At 40.7% G+C, this 17,220-nt stretch overlaps 1 pseudogene; it reads left to right on the top strand.

Moving 5' to 3' along the window:
• Positions 1–16,724: 16,724 nt before the first annotated feature.
• LOC127133881 (uncharacterized) lies at positions 16,725–16,824 on the top strand (annotated as a pseudogene).
• Positions 16,825–17,220: the final 396 nt, after the last annotated feature.

Raw genomic sequence — 17,220 nt, 5'->3', positions numbered from 1 at the left:
GCATACCATCGATAGCATCCATAATGTCGTCGTTGGTTGCAGGCCTTCTTCGTCGACGACGTTGGGAGGATGGGCCAGTTGCATTACTGGAAGGGTTGAGCGGGACTGACTGTTGCATAGGCGGATGATCAACTTGTTCCATTGCTTCAAACTCATCTGTTTGTGGGTTTGTTTGTGAAGGCTCGGTGGCTTCGGGAGCGTTTAGATCATAGAGGTGGCGGTCGGGGTTTGTGACATCAGTTAGGGCGATATTTGGTAGAACAACACTTGGGACTGCCTGGTTGTTCACCATAAGATAATATCCTCCGCCTACTCTGTTCTTAATCAGGCGGCTGGAGCGACAATAGCTGATATCCATAGATAGGGGAGGTAGGGATTCTAAAGTTTGGAGTTTATCCCCTAGGTTTAGGCCAAGTGCTATGGTGGTGATTAGTCCACCAATTATAAAAGGTTGCCGGCCTCTAGCACATAAGGTGCGGATATGATGAAATAGAAAGGAGGCGGCGTTTACCTGAGTATCCGGTTCGAAGACGCATTGGAGGAAAAATAGCTCCTTTGAGTTGACCTTGCTGTTGTTTGGCCTTCCAAAAACTGTGTTTTGCAGGATGCGGATAAAGTACCGGATAGTGGGGTTATGTATATGGGAGAGAAGGAGCTCTTCCCAGTTGTAGGTGTCTATACCGGTAATTTTCTTGAAAAGGCCGAAAACTACAACTGTGTTCCAGTTTGAGGTTGGAGGGATTCTGGCGTGCAGCAGACCTTCTGTGGGAAATTGTAGCATGGTACTCAATTGGGTTTGGGTTAGGGTGTACTCGGTGTTAAACATACGGAAGGTTGCGGTACCGGTTAGAAATTCGTCTTCACCGGCGGGAGTGGTGTAGTCGTATGAACTTAAGAATTCTAAGGTTAGGTGTGGGTAGGTGGGTTGATTATGAGTGCAAAGGAAGGTTAAGTTGACTTGACAGGAGCATCCATTCGATACCTTGGAGTAATCCTAATTGTTGTAAACAAGGTAAATCGGGGTACCTGGTGGAAACGACGCCGCGCTGTTGGAAACGCTCGAATTGCTCTCTCTGATAATTGTCATCTTCGGATCGGAAGATGATATTTCCGAAATTCTGATTTCCCGCCATTGTGATGAATTTTGAAAGGGGTGATTTGGTAAGAAAAAGAAATGTATTTGATAGGAGAGAATGGTTTGTGGTGAATGAAGGGAGGTTTGGTGGGTATTTATAGGAGAAGAATTTGGAAGGTGGAAAAAAGTGGTTGAAAAGTAATTAAGTGTGGTTAAATGAAAAATGAATGGGGAAGGTAAAAAGTTAAAGGTGTAACGTTCGTCTCCAACGGCTCCTTAACGTTCACTAGTCTGAGGAGTGTTACGCTCGTCACAGGAGTGTGACGTTCGTAACATGCAATAGGCGTGCCGTCCGTTATGGAGTTGTGTGACGCTCGTCACACATTCCTTTTTGGCAAGGCTTCTGTAGCGTTTCACAGAATTACTTAGGTAATGAATTTTATTTTTGTTATTTATTTTGTTTTGCTTTGCTTATGATTGGTTTATTCTGTAATTTAATTTATCGTGCATGCTTAGTGTAACACCCTTCTAAAATACCCCAAATATTTAATTAAAAATAATAAACATATAACAATTCAGAGTAATTATGCCATTCAAGGGTGTCACCCAATTATTCACACCATTCAACAATATAACGGTCATGCTCTTTTATTAACTCAAAACATAAACATTTGCATAAAACGCAACGGATAGAGGTCTCCTCAATCATGTAAAACATGTAACATTCACATGTAAATTATTCAACAAGGTAAATATCCCATCCCGATGTTACATCTATCAGAGCACGACCCACTAAGGAGACTACACTAGACTCCAATCATTCGCTCCTACTCAACTCAGTTCTCGTTACCTGAAAAATAGTTGTAAGGGTGAGTTCCTCAATCAATATAATAAGCATTATAGAATATAATGTCATGTTAAGCAATTTAACATATTAATCACCCTAATCACAACATACAATCAGTAACAGCACATCAGCTCAACATTATACTCAACACCAACATAACTCACAAGTATAATCTCAAATCATACTCCACAACAACACAAACACACGTATAATATTGGAATACATCCATTCATATTATACGCCATACATACATTATGCAATGAGACTCCACACATGCGGTACCGACTATTCTTGAACATCTAGTTCAAGCTCACCGATCAAATCCAGATGCGGCTACTAAGCTCACTAGTCCCACTCATTTGAGATCTAATGACTCACTCACTAATTCCTCACCATGGGAATTAGCTACAACCCCGAAGGCTAGACTATGCACACTAATCATCTAGCATGCAAACATCAACAACAACCCACAATGGTTCACTCACTAATTCCTCACCATGGGAATTAGCTACAGCCCCGGAGGCTATGCTATGCACGCTAATCATCTAGCAATGCAGCATCAACAACAATTCACAATGGACATATGCTCACACTCTAAGCCATACAACAGTCCATTCACAAATACATGCATAATATATACATTCATAGCATTATGCATATCATCATACATCATCAACACATGTATCAACACATCATTATCATGTCAATCAATTAAACACAGTATTAGCACACTCTACTAATACCTATACTGCTCAAAACAGCGGGAAATAATCCCTATTACATCATACGCCAACATAGGCCAACTCTCAATTCTGTACACAACATTAAAAGCCAATTTTTCCACTCTGCAACAGTGTTAACCGGTTAACGCCCTAGGTTAACCGGTTAATGCAGCACAACACGCCTCCTGTCCCAAAACTTAACAGTGTTAACCGGTTAACGCCCTGGGTTAACCGGTTAACGCAGCACAAACAGCAATATTTCAGCAATCACAACAGTGTTAACCGGTTAACGCCCTGGGTTAACCGGTTAACGCAGACAAAACAGCAAATTTTCATAATTCAAAACAGTGTTAACCGGTTAACACCCTGGGTTAACCGGTTAACACCCTGGGTTAACCGGTTAACGCAAGACAGAAGCTGTTCCTGCGCTAACTCAAGGCAGAATGCAGAATTCTCCGCATTTTCCGCCATTGGAGGACTTCCGGACCTCCGATTCAACTTCCGTAAAAAGCTACATTATCGGAAAATCACGACACATACAATCACGGATTCAATTTTAGTTTTTAACACAATTTAACCAACGTAATTCCAGCATTCACCAATCCCAATTAGGGTCAAATTAACGGCTTATCACTACCCATCACATATTATCCCATAATACCCATTAATCGACGATAAACCCCCCTTACCTGATTAATCCGGCAAATCTTTGAGCTTCAAGCTTTTCCGTTCTTCAACCTTCAGCCCTTGCTCTGTCTCTTTGCCCTTTTCCTCTTTCACGATCGTTTCTCTGTTTTCACGTGAAACTTTCTTTTTACCAAAATGGGATTCTTTCTCTTATTTCCAACATATATATATATTTTCCAAATAATAATAATAATCCAATAATAATAATAATAAAATTTCCAATTATTTAATTAAATTAATAAATAAATTATTAATTCAATTTAAATAATTATTTTATTATTATCGGGGTGTTACAACTCTCCCCCACTAAAAGAGTTTTCGTCCTCGAAAACATACCTCAAGCGAACAACTCTGGGTAAGACTCCTTCATCTTACTCTCCAGTTCCCACGTCACATTGCCACCTGCTGGTCCTCCCCAAGCTACCTTCACCAAGGCAATCTCTTTACCCCGCAACTGCTTCAACTCTCGATCCTCAATCCTCATAGGTGATGTTTCAACAGTCAGGTTATCTCTCACCTGTACATCATCTACTTGGACCACATGCGACGGATCATGAATGTACCTCCTCAACTGAGACACATGAAAAACCTCGTGCAAATTCGCAAGCGACGGCGGTAAAGCGACACGATAGGCTACCTCCCCTATCCTCTCCAAAATCTGATAAGGACCAATAAATCGAGGTGTCAACTTCTTCGACTTCAAAGCTCGACCAACACCAGTTATCGGAGTAACACGAAGAAACACATGATCTCCCTCTTGGAACTCAAGTGACTTCCTCCTCTTATCATGATAACTCTTCTGACGACTCTGAGCAATTCTCATCTTCTCTTGAATCATCTTAATCTTTTTTGTAGTCTGTTGAACAATCTCCGGTCCAACCACATCACTCTCACCGGACTCATACCAACATAACGGTGTCCGACATCTCCTACCATACAAAGCTTCAAACGGTGCCATACCAATGCTCGAATGAAAACTATTGTTGTAGGTAAACTCAATCAAAGGCAAATAACAATCCCAAGCACCTCCCTTCTCCAAAACACAAGCTCTCAAAAGATCCTCTAGTGACTGAATCGTCCTCTCAGTCTGACCATCAGTCTGCGGATGATATTGCAGAACTCAATCTCAGCTTAGTTCCCAAAGCCCTCTGCAAACCTTCCCAGAACTTCGATGTAAATCTAGGATCTCTGTCCGAAACAATACTCGACGGAATACCGTGCAAACTTACAACCTTCTCAATATACAACTCAGCTAATCTCTCTAACGGATAATCCATTCTGATCGGAATAAAATGAGCCGATTTTGTCAATCTGTCAACAATCACCCAAATGGCTTCAAAATTCTTATTTGTCCTCGGCAAACCAGAAACAAAATCCATACTGATACTATCCCACTTCCACTCTGGAATAGCCAACGGTTGCATTAGCCCAGACGGCTTCTGATGCTCAATCTTTGACTTCTGACAAGTCAAACAGGAATAAACAAAACTCGCAATTTCTCTTTTCATTCCCGGCCACCAAAATAACTTCTTCAAATCATGATACATCTTCGTAGCTCCAGGATGAATACTCAAGCCACTACGATGTCCTTCCTCAAGAATACTCTTCTTAAGCTCAGTAACATCCGGAATACACACCCGACTACCAAATTTCAAAATACCATTCTCATCAACTCTGAATTCACCACCTTGACCTTGATTCACTAAAGTCAACTTATCAACCAAAAACACATCGGATTTCTGACCCTCTCTGATCTCATCCAGAATACCACTTGTTAACTTCAACATTCCCAATTTAACACTGGTGCGAGTACTCTCACACACCAAACTCAAGTCTCTAAACTGCTCAATTAAATCCAATTCCTTAACCATTAACATAGACATATGCAAGGATTTCCGACTCAACGCATCAGCCACTACATTTGCTTTACCCGGATGGTAATTCAAACCAAAGTCATAATCCTTCAGAAATTCTAACCATCTCCTCTGTCTCATATTCAGCTCTTTCTGATCAAACAAATACTTTAAACTTTTATGGTCACTGAAAACCTCAAATCTTGACCCATACAAGTAATGCCTCCATAACTTCAGAACAAACACCACAGCTGCCAACTCTAAATCGTGCGTCGGATAGTTCCTCTCATGAACCCTCAGCTGTCTCGAAGCATAAGCTATAACCTGCTTATTCTGCATCAACACACCACCCAAACCCAACAATGAAGCATCACAGTAAACCTCAAATGATTCCGACGAACTCGGTAATATCAGAATAGGAGCAGTAGTCAACCTTCTCTTTAACTCTTGGAAACCTTCTTCACATTTCGAGTCCCAAACAAATGCTTGCCCCTTTCTAGTCAACATCGTCAACGGTAACGCCAACTTAGAAAATCCCTCAATGAACTTCCTATAATAACCAGCCAATCCCAGGAAACTACGAATCTCAGCAACAGACTTCAGAGCTTCCCACTTAGATATCGCTTCTATCTTAGAAGGATCAACAGCAACACCACCTCTTGAAATCACATGACCAAGAAAACTAACCTCTTCTAACCAAAATTCACACTTGGATAGTTTAGCAAATAACTTCTTTTCTCGTAGAACTTCTAAAACCACTCTCAAATGCTCAGCATGTTCTTCTTCAGATTTCGAATACACCAAAATGTCATCAATAAACACTACAACAAACTTATCTAGGTACGGCTGGAAAATCCTATTCATGTACTCCATAAATACTCCAGGCGCATTAGTCACACCAAAAGGCATTACAGAATACTCATAATGTCCATACCTTGTTCTGAAAGCAGTCTTTTGAATATCCTCAGTTTTCACACGTATCTGATGATACCCAGATCTCAAATCTATCTTGCTGAACACACTCGCACCAACCAACTGATCCATCAAATCATCAATCCTCGGCAAAGGATACCGATTCTTGATCGTCACTTTATTCAGTTGCCTGTAGTCCACACACAACCTCATAGTACCTTCTTTCTTCTTAACCAACAACACTGGTGCACCCCACGGCGACACACTCGGACGAATAAATTTCTTATCCAACAGATCTTCCAACTGACTCTTCAACTCAGTTAACTCAACAGCAGACATCCGGTACGGAGCCATCGATATCGGCCTAGTACCAGGTACTAAATCAATCGAGAACTCAACTTCACGCTCTGGCGGCAATTCATTCACTTCTTCAGGAAACACATCAGGAAAATCACACACCACGGCTAGATCACAAATCGCCAGTTTATCTTTAGCCTCTAAAGTTGCTAACAGCATAAACAACTCTGCCCCATCTGCCACTTCCTCATTCACCTGCCTTGCTGTTAGAAACAAACTCTTTCCTTCCTCAACCTCAGGAAATATCACAGTCTTATCAAAACAATTGATAGAAACTCGGTTAAACACCAACCAGTTCATACCCAAGATAACATCAATCTGCACTAGTGGAAGACACACAAGGTCTATCCCAAAGTCTCTACCGAAAATACTCAAAGGACAATTCAAACAAACTGAAGTAGTAGTCACTGAACCCTTCGCAGGAGTATCAATCACCATACTTCCAAGCATCTCAGATATCTCTAACTTAAGTTTCACAGCACAATCCAAAGATATAAAGGAATGAGTAGCACCGGTGTCAATAATAGCTACAAGAGGAAAGCCATTAATATAACACGTACCTCGGATCAAACGATCATCTGCAGAAGTCTCAGAACCTGATAAAGCAAAGACCTTGCCTCCTGACTGATTCTCTTTCTTCGGCTTAGGACACTGTGGACTGATATGACCCAACTCTCCACAGTTGAAACAAGTTACAGTCTTCAACCGACACTCTGCAGCCAAATGACCACCTTTTCCACACTTGAAACACTTCATCTCAGCACTGGTACACTCATGAACACGATGTCCAGCCCGGCCACATCTATAACACTTAGCAGGAGCACTAGAGTCTCCCCCACTAGGCCTCTTCATCCCACTCTGACTCTGGAAACCTCTGCCAGCTGCATACGGTTTCCCACGATCATTCTGATTCTTGCCCTTCCTATCAACCCTCTGTTGATAGCTCTCTGCTCTGGCTTTGGAATCCTGTTCAAAAATCCTGCAACAGTCAACCAAGTCAGAAAACACTCTGATCCGTTGATATCCAATAGCCTGTTTGATCTCGGGACGCAACCCGTTCTCAAACTTCACACATTTCGAAAATTCTCCAGCAGCCTCATTATAGGGAGTATAATACTTCGACAGCTCTGTGAACTTAGCAGCATACTCAGTAACCGACTTGTTACCCTGCTTCAATTCCAAGAACTCTATCTCTTTCTTTCCTCTAACATCCTCTGGAAAATACTTCCTCAGGAATCTCTCTCGGAACACAGCCCAAGTGATCTCAGCATTCCCAGCAGTTTCCAACTCAGTGCGGGTAGCAACCCACCAATCATCCGCTTCCTCTGACAACATGTGCGTACCGAACCTGACCTTCTGGTTATCAGCACACTCAGTCACTCGGAAGATCCTCTCTATCTCCTTCAACCACTTTTGAGCACCATCTGGATCGTATGCTCCCTTGAACATTGGAGGATTGTTCTTCTGGAACTCACTCAGTTGACGAGCAGCTCCCATTCCCGCAACATTCGGATTTCCTCCAAGTACTCCAGCTAGCATACCCAGAGCCTCAGCAATCGCAGCATCATCTCTACCTCTTCCAGCCATCTCTATTCTGAAAACCCAAACAAACTAAAACAATAAGTACTGGTAGGGTTACACAACACCCATCCCGTACAGGGAAACAGAATAATTACGACTCAACTCGACCGACTATGCTCTGATACCACTAATGTAACACCCTTCTAAAATACCCCAAATATTTAATTAAAAATAATAAACATATAACAATTCAGAGTAATTATGCCATTCAAGGGTGTCACCCAATTATTCACATCATTCAACAATATAACGGTCATGCTCTTTTATTAACTCAAAACATAAACATTTGCATAAAACGCAACGGATAGAGGTCTCCTCAATCATGTAAAACATGTAACATTCACATGTAAATTATTCAACAAGGTAAATATCCCATCCCGATGTTACATCTATCAGAGCACGACCCACTAAGGAGACTACACTAGACTCCAATCATTCGCTCCTACTCAACTCAGTTCTCGTTACCTGAAAAATAGTTGTAAGGGTGAGTTCCTCAATCAATATAATAAGCATTATAGAATATAATGTCATGTTAAGCAATTTAACATATTAATCACCCTAATCACAACATACAATCAGTAACAGCACATCAGCTCAACATTATACTCAACACCAACATAACTCACAAGTATAATCTCAAATCATACTCCACAACAACACAAACACACGTATAATATTGGAATACATCCATTCATATTATACGCCATACATACATTATGCAATGAGACTCCACACATGCGGTACCGACTATTCTTGAACATCTAGTTCAAGCTCACCGATCAAATCCAGATGCGGCTACTAAGCTCACTAGTCCCACTCATTTGAGATCTAATGACTAACTCACTAATTCCTCACCATGGGAATTAGCTACAGCCCCGAAGGCTAGACTATGCACACTAATCATCTAGCATGCAAACATCAACAACAACCCACAATGGTTCACTCACTAATTCCTCACCATGGGAATTAGCTACAGCCCCGGAGGCTATGCTATGCACGCTAATCATCTAGCAATGCAGCATCAACAACAATTCACAATGGACATATGCTCACACTCTAAGCCATACAACAGTCCATTCACAAATACATGCATAATATATACATTCATAGCATTATGCATATCATCATACATCATCAACACATGTATCAACACATCATTATCATGTCAATCAATTAAACACAGTATTAGCACACTCTACTAATACCTATACTGCTCAAAACAGCGGGAAATAATCCCTATTACATCATACGCCAACATAGGCCAACTCTCAATTCTGTACACAACATTAAAAGCCAATTTTTCCACTCTGCAACAGTGTTAACCGGTTAACGCCCTAGGTTAACCGGTTAACGCAGCACAACACGCCTCCTGTCCCAAAACTTAACAGTGTTAACCGGTTAACGCCCTGGGTTAACCGGTTAACGCAGCACAAACAGCAATATTTCAGCAATCACAACAGTGTTAACCGGTTAACGCCCTGGGTTAACCGGTTAACGCAGACAAAACAGCAAATTTTCATAATTCAAAACAGTGTTAACCGGTTAACACCCTGGGTTAACCGGTTAACGCAAGACAGAAGCTGTTCCTGCGCTAACTCAAGGCAGAATGCAAAATTCTCCGCATTTTCCGCCATTGGAGGACTTCCGGACCTCCGATTCAACTTCCGTAAAAAGCTACATTATCGGAAAATCACGACACATACAATCACGGATTCAATTTCAGTTTTTAACACAATTTAACCAACGTAATTCCAGCATTCACCAATCCCAATTAGGGTCAAATTAACGGCTTATCACTACCCATCACATATTATCCCATAATACCCATTAATCGACGATAAACCCCCCTTACCTGATTAATCCGGCAAATCTTTGAGCTTCAAGCTTTTCCGTTCTTCAACCTTCAGCCCTTGCTCTGTCTCTTTGCCCTTTTCCTCTTTCACGATCGTTTCTCTGTTTTCACGTGAAACTTTCTTTTTACCAAAATGGGATTCTTTCTCTTATTTCCAACATATATATATATTTTCCAAATAATAATAATAATCCAATAATAATAATAATAAAATTTCCAATTATTTAATTAAATTAATAAATAAATTATTAATTCAATTTAAATAATTATTTTATTATTATCGGGGTGTTACACTTAGTCTGCTTTGCATAATAATAAGTCATAGGTAGCAACAGTAGAGCATAATAGCTATTGCATAATAAAATTAAATAAACAGCTTCAATAAAATGATCATAATGTAATACAGGAAAGGAAAACAATGAAATGAAAGAGAAATAAATGTGAACATGAATTCAAATAACATTAATGAAAAATCTAATTTAAAACTAAATAACTTAGAAAAATAACTAAATTCTATCCCTCTGTACGATCTCTGGCCGGAGGAGCAAAAGAGTTAACACGATGCATCAACTCGTGAAACTGATTTGTCATACTGCTCATGTATCCTAGAACTTCGTGTCACATGTTAGTAAATTCTCCTCTAAGGGCGTCTTGTTCTGACATCAAAGCTTCAATGGCGGTGTGATAATCAGTTCCGGGCATATGATGCCGGAGGTCAGGTATGGCTGATTCTTCGGTCAGGACAGGCTGAGGAGGAGGGTCAATATCATAATAGCCGGATGGTGTCTGAGGGTCAGATTCAGCATGAGAGGTATGGTCAACATAATTCTCATAGTCATCACAAATCTCATAGTCCTGGATGGATTCAGTGGATCTAGCAGGAGTAGGGGTTTCGTTCAGGTTGTAAAGCCAGTTACTGCGGTTATGAACGCTAGTCCTAGGATCGGGCATGGTGAATAAGCAAAGAACCTGGTTATCAATAATAAGCTCAAACTCGTCAGACCCTATGTTTGCTATAAACATAGTGTTGAAGAGGAAGGGTATACTCATAGTAGTAATGCCACAAAAAGGGCTTAGGTCAAGCATAGGCTGACGTAATCCAATAGCATTACCTATCATAGTTATCAAACCGCCTATTCTGATTGGTGCTCGCTCATCCTGGATAAGGTGGTCCAAATTAGCTAACATAAAAGTGGCACCGTTTACTGGACGGTTCTGGGAAGCACAAAATATGATGAAGAGTTCATCACGTGAAACTGAAGTACTATTTGGCTTCTTCCCAAATAAAGTGTGGGTCAGGATCTTATGGAAATAGCGGAAGGCTGGGTTGTGTATGTTTCCAGAGAGAAACTCATGTTCTTCGGGCTCATCATTTCCAGTCAGCTTACCCCAAAAGTGTTCAAGCTCTCTATATTCAAAAAGTTCTTCCTGGCTTACAGTGAATGTATCAAAGGAGGTAGGAAAACCCAAAAGGTTGGTGAAGTCTCTAATATTAAATTGGTACTCCATATTGAACATTCTGAACTGGATAAAACCTCTGCTAATTCCTTTTCCATGGCTGGGTAGATAGATTAATGAGCTAAGGAATTCTAGTGTGAGTCTCCGGTAGGTGGTGAAATGTCTTAGGATAGGGGATGTCTCCCATCCTATCTGATTCAGCAAATACAGGACACTCTGTCTCAGTCCAAGGGCAGTCATAGCCCAATCATCAGCATATAAACTAGGTAGCATCTCTCTAGCGGCTAGTTCTTCAAACTTTTGTTTCTGAGCCATTCCTCTGAACTTGATACCCATACGATCAATATGTCCCATCTGGTTAGTGTTAGCTAGAGAAAAGAAAACATGAGTTTTAGTCAGGATTTGGCCAAATGCCGAAAGAAGGAAAAATTATTATTATTATTTATATATATATTTTTTTCTTTTGAATTAAAATAAATCAGGAATTAATACTAAACAGAAATTAAAAGAATAATTTAGGAAAGAAAAAAATAGGAAAATGATAATAATAGAATAAGAAAATAATTGTGGGTTGTCTCCCACTAAGCGCTTTGTTTAAATGTCGCAAGCTCGACAAAGAAACTGTTAAATATAATCTATAGGTCCTGGGGGCGTTTCGTCTAAGTGTAGGATTTGCGAATCCTCGTTGGTTTCCGCATAGTGATAGTGTTTCAGACGTTGCCCGTTTACGGTGAACGGTTCTGTAGATTTTCCTTTTATTTCTACCGCTCCACTGGGAAAGATTTTAGTGATATGAAAAGGCCCTGACCATCTGGATCGTAGTTTTCCCGGGAATAACTTTAGTCTAGAGTTAAATAAAAGCACTGCGTCGCCTTGCTTGAAGATTTTCCTTGATATACGCTTGTCATGCCATTGTTTTGTTCTTTCTTTATAGATTCTGGCGTTTTCATAGGCGTCTCTTCTGAGTTCCTCTAATTCGTTTATGTCAAGGATTCTCTTTTCACCGGCGGCCTTATAGTTCAAATTTAGATTTCTAATAGCCCAATAGGCTTTATGTTCTAATTCTACCGGGAGGTGACAGGATTTTCCATAAATGAGCTTAAATGGGGTCGTCCCTATGGGGGTTTTATAAGCAGTTCGGTATGCCCACAAAGCTTCTGGTAATTTCAATGACCAATCTTTCCTTGAAATGGCGACCGTTTTTTCTAGTATTTGCTTGATTTCTCTGTTAGACACTTCCACTTGTCCACTGGTTTGAGGGTGGTAAGGTGTCGCTATCTTATGTCTCACTCCATACTTAAGTAGTAGTTTTTCGAGTACCTTGGATATAAAGTGTGATCCACCATCACTGACTACTATTCTTGGGATGCCAAATCTCGGAAATATTATATTTTTAAAGAGTCTAGTTACTACTCGGGTGTCATTTGTTGGAGAAGCTATAACTTCGATCCACTTTGATACGTAGTCAACTGCCACGAGTATGTATTTGTTACCGAAAGAGGATGGGAAAGGTCCCATGAAGTCTATCCCCCACACGTCAAAAATCTCTACTTCCAAAATACCTTTTTGCGGCATTTCGTCACGTCTAGATATGTTTCCCGTGCGTTGACATCTGTCACACTCCTTAATAGCCGCATGTACGTCCTTCCATATAGTTGGCCAATAAAAGCCGGCTTGTAGGATTTTAGAGCAGGTCTTGGATGTACTTGTGTGTCCACCATAAGGAGCGGAGTGGCAGTGTTGGATTATATTTTCTACCTCTTCTTCAGGTATACATCGACGGAAAATACCATCGGGGCCTCTTTTGAAAAGTAAGGGATCATCCCAGTAATAGTGTTTTATGTCGTAGAAGAATCGTTTCTTCTGTTGGTAAGATAAAGTAGGTGGGACTATTCCGGCAGCTAAATAATTGACTAGATCAGCGTACCACGGTGTGACGGATATAGCTAAGGTGGTTTCTACTCGTTTGTCGGAGTTGCTCTCTTCCAAAGTAGCTATAAGTTTGTCGTACGAGAAATCATCATTAATTGATGTTCTTTCCGGTTCAAGGTTCCCAAGTCTAGAGAGGTGGTCTGCTACTACGTTTTCAGTTCCTTTCTTATCCTTGATTTCTAAGTCGAATTCTTGTAGCAACAAGATCCATCTTAGGAGTCTAGGTTTAGCATCTTTTTTTGTTAAAAGGTACCTGATAGCAGCGTGATCAGTGTAGACTATTATTTTGGCTCCTACCAAGTAAGAACGAAATTTATCTAGCGCAAATACCACTGCTAGGAGTTCTTTCTCGGTAGTGGCGTAATTCATTTGCGCTTCATCCAGGGTTCTGCTTGCGTAATATATAACGTGAAGCTTTTTATCCTTTCTTTGTCCTAAAACAGCACCTACAGCATAATCACTGGCATCACACATTATTTCAAATGGTTCATTCCAGTCTGGTGTCTGCATTATGGGTGCTGAGATCAATGCTTGCTTAAGCTTTTGAAATGCTTTTAAACAGTTATCGTCGAATATGAATTCAGCATCTTTCATCAACAGTCCGGTTAAAGGTTTAGTTATCTTAGAGAAGTCTTTGATGAATCGTCGGTAAAAACCGGCGTGTCCTAAAAAGCTTCGTACTTCTCTCACGGTTCTTGGGGGTTGAAGATTTTCGATTACCTCTATTTTGGCTTTGTCTACTTCAATTCCTCTGTTCGAGATGATGTGTCCTAAAACAATTCCTTCTTGTACCATAAAGTGGCACTTCTCCCAATTAAGTACTAAGTTTACTTTTACACATCGCTCAAGAACTCTTTCCAGGTTTTCAAGGCATTCTTCGAAACTTTGTCCGTATACAGAAAAGTCATCCATAAATACTTCCATGATGTTTTCGAGAAAGTCGGCGAAAATTGCCATCATGCATCTTTGAAAGGTTGCAGGGGCATTACACAGACCAAACGGCATTCGTCTATAAGCGAAGGTACCAAAAGGGCATGTGAACGTTGTCCTTTCTTGGTCATCAGGGTGAATTGGTATTTGAAAGAAGCCTGAATAACCGTCTAGATAACAGAAATGTGAGTGTTTTGCTAATCGTTGTAACATTTGGTCAATGAATGGTAAAGGGAAATGATCTTTTCGGGTTGCTTTGTTTAGTTTCCTATAGTCAATGCACATTCTCCATCCCGATTCGATTCGTTTAGTTATAGTTTCCCCTTTTTCGTTTTCAATAACGGTTATGCCTCCTTTCTTTGGTACAACGTGTACAGGACTAACCCATTTGCTATCAGATATAGGATATATAATACCTGCTTCCAATAACTTGGTTATTTCCTTCTTTACTACCTCACTCAGGATCGGATTTAGTCTTCTCTGGTGTTCCCTAGAGGTTTTACAGTCTTCTTCTAACATGATGCGGTGCATACAAATAGAAGGGCTTATTCCTTTAAGATCGGTGATGTGGTATCCTAGTGCGGTGGGGTACTTTCTTAAGATATGTAGGAGTTTTTCTGTTTCGAGTCTTCCTAGATCTGCATTAACTATCACAGGTCGTTCAAGTTCTAAATCTAGGAATTCATATCTCAGATTTTTGGGAAGTGTTTTCAGGTCAGGGGTTGGTTTGTTAAGACATTGCGTAGGGTCCGGTGTTATTGCTAAACATTGGTTAGATTTGTCTTCTAAAAGATAGTCTGATGATTTGTCTTCTCCTAACTCTGCTTCTTTTATGCATTCATCGATGATATCCATGAAGTAACATGTATCTTCTATTGCAGGTGCTTTCAAGAATTTGGAAAGAATGAACTCAATTTTCTCTTCACCTACTTCGAAGGTGAGTCGTCCTCGTTTTACGTCTATGATTGCACCGGCAGTTGCTAAGAACGGTCTTCCTAGTATAATAGGTGTAATATCATCTTCTCTAATGTCCATAATTGTAAAATCAGTGGGAATATAAAACTGACCTATGCGTACGGGAACGTTTTCAAGGATTCCTACAGGATATTTGATGGAACGATCTGCTAGTTGCACAGACATTTTGGTTGGTCTTAATTCTCCCATTTCCAGTTTCTTACATATGGATAAAGGCATAACGCTAATTCCGGCTCCTAAATCGCATAAGGCTTTGTCGATGACAAATTTTCCTATGTGACAGGGTATAGAGAAACTACCCGGATCCTTGAGTTTAGGGGGCATGTTTTGGATTATAGCGCTACATTCGGCAGGGAGTGTAACGGTTTCGCTATCCTCAAGTTTCCTCTTATTAGAAAGGATTTCTTTTAAGAATTTAGCATATGAGGGCATCTGCGTAATAGCTTCGGTGAACGGAATTGTAACGTTTAATTGTTTAAGGAGATCAACAAATTTTCTAAATTGGCCCGCATCTTTGGTTTTAACAAGCCTTTGAGGGTAAGGTATAGGTGGTTTGTAAGGTGGTGGAGGTACATAAGGTTCCTTCTTTTCTAGGGTTTCCTTATTACTCTCTTCCTTTTCCTTAGGTTCACTTTCCTCAGTTGATTTCTTAGGGTTTTGGTTTTCTATCCTTGGATCAGACGGTCCTTCCACTTCCGTTCCACTTCTTAATATAATTGCATGAGCTTGGCTTCTCGGATTAGGTTGGGGCTGTCCAGGGAATGTACCAGTCGGGGCAGCAGTAGGTGCTTGTTGTTGGGCTACTTGTGATATTTGTGTTTCCAGCATTTTGTTATGGGTAGCCAAGGCATCTACTTTGCTTGCTAGTTGTTTAAGTTGTTCGCCAGTGTGTATGTTCTGGTTTAAGAAATCTTTATTGGTTTGTTGTTGGGAAGCTATAAAGTTTTCCATCATGATTTCCAAGTTGGATTTCCTAGGGGTGTTATTGTTAGGCATGGATGGATTCGGTTTCTGATATCCCGGAGGTATAGATGGGGCTTGATTTGGAGACTGTCCGGGTGCGTACAAAGCATTATTGCTCTTATATGAAAAGTTTGGATGGTTCTTCCAATTTGGGTTATAGGTGTTCGAATAGGGGCTTCCTTGAGCGTAGTTCACTTGCTCTGCTTGGATTCCAGTCAAGAGTTGACATTCCGCAGGAGTGTGACCTTGGATTCCACAGACCTCGCAATTCTGAGTTATAGCAACCACGGCGGCTGGGGGTGATACGTTTAAACTTTCAATTTTCTGGACCAAAGCATCCACTTTTGCATTAACGTGATCAAGGTTACTTATCTCGTACATGCCAGTTTTCGTTTGAGGTTTTTCCACCGTTGTTCGTTCGGTTCCCCACTGATAGTGGTTTTGGGCCATGCTCTCGATAAGCTGGTAGGCATCAGCATAAGGTTTGTTCATTAGTGCACCACCTGCAGCGGCGTCTATTGTTAACCTTGTGTTGTATAAGAGACCATTATAAAATGTATGAATTACTAACCAGTCTTCCAAACCATGGTGTGGGCAAAGTCTCATCATGTCTTTGTATCTTTCCCATGCTTCGAAAAGAGACTCGTTGTCTTTCTGTTTAAATCCGTTTATCTGGGCTCTTAACATAGCTGTTTTGCTTGGCGGAAAGTATCGGGCAAGAAAAACTTTCTTCAACTCGTTCCAGGTGGTGACTGAGTTGGAAGGGAGAGATTGAAGCCATCTTCTAGCGCTATCTCTTAATGAGAAAGGAAAAAGACGAAGTCGAATTGCCTCTGAAGTGACACCATTAGCTTTAACAGTATCGGCGTATTGGACAAATACGGATAAATGTAGGTTTGGATCCTCGGTAAGATTTCCAGAGAATTGGTTCTGTTGCACAGCCTGCAACAGCGAAGGTTTAAGTTCGAAGTTGTTTGCTTCGATTGCGGGCGGAGCAATACTTGAATGCGGCTCATCTTGCGATGGAGCGGCGTAATCTCTAAGAGCACGAGCTGGTTCTGCCATCTCGGGTGAAA

The sequence above is a fragment of the Lathyrus oleraceus genome, chromosome 3 (assembly GCF_024323335.1).
Source record: "Lathyrus oleraceus cultivar Zhongwan6 chromosome 3, CAAS_Psat_ZW6_1.0, whole genome shotgun sequence".
Classification (NCBI taxonomy): Eukaryota; Viridiplantae; Streptophyta; class Magnoliopsida; order Fabales; family Fabaceae; genus Lathyrus; species Lathyrus oleraceus.
The sequence above is the reverse complement of the archived record's forward strand: the minus strand, read 5'-3'. Positions and strand labels throughout refer to the sequence as shown.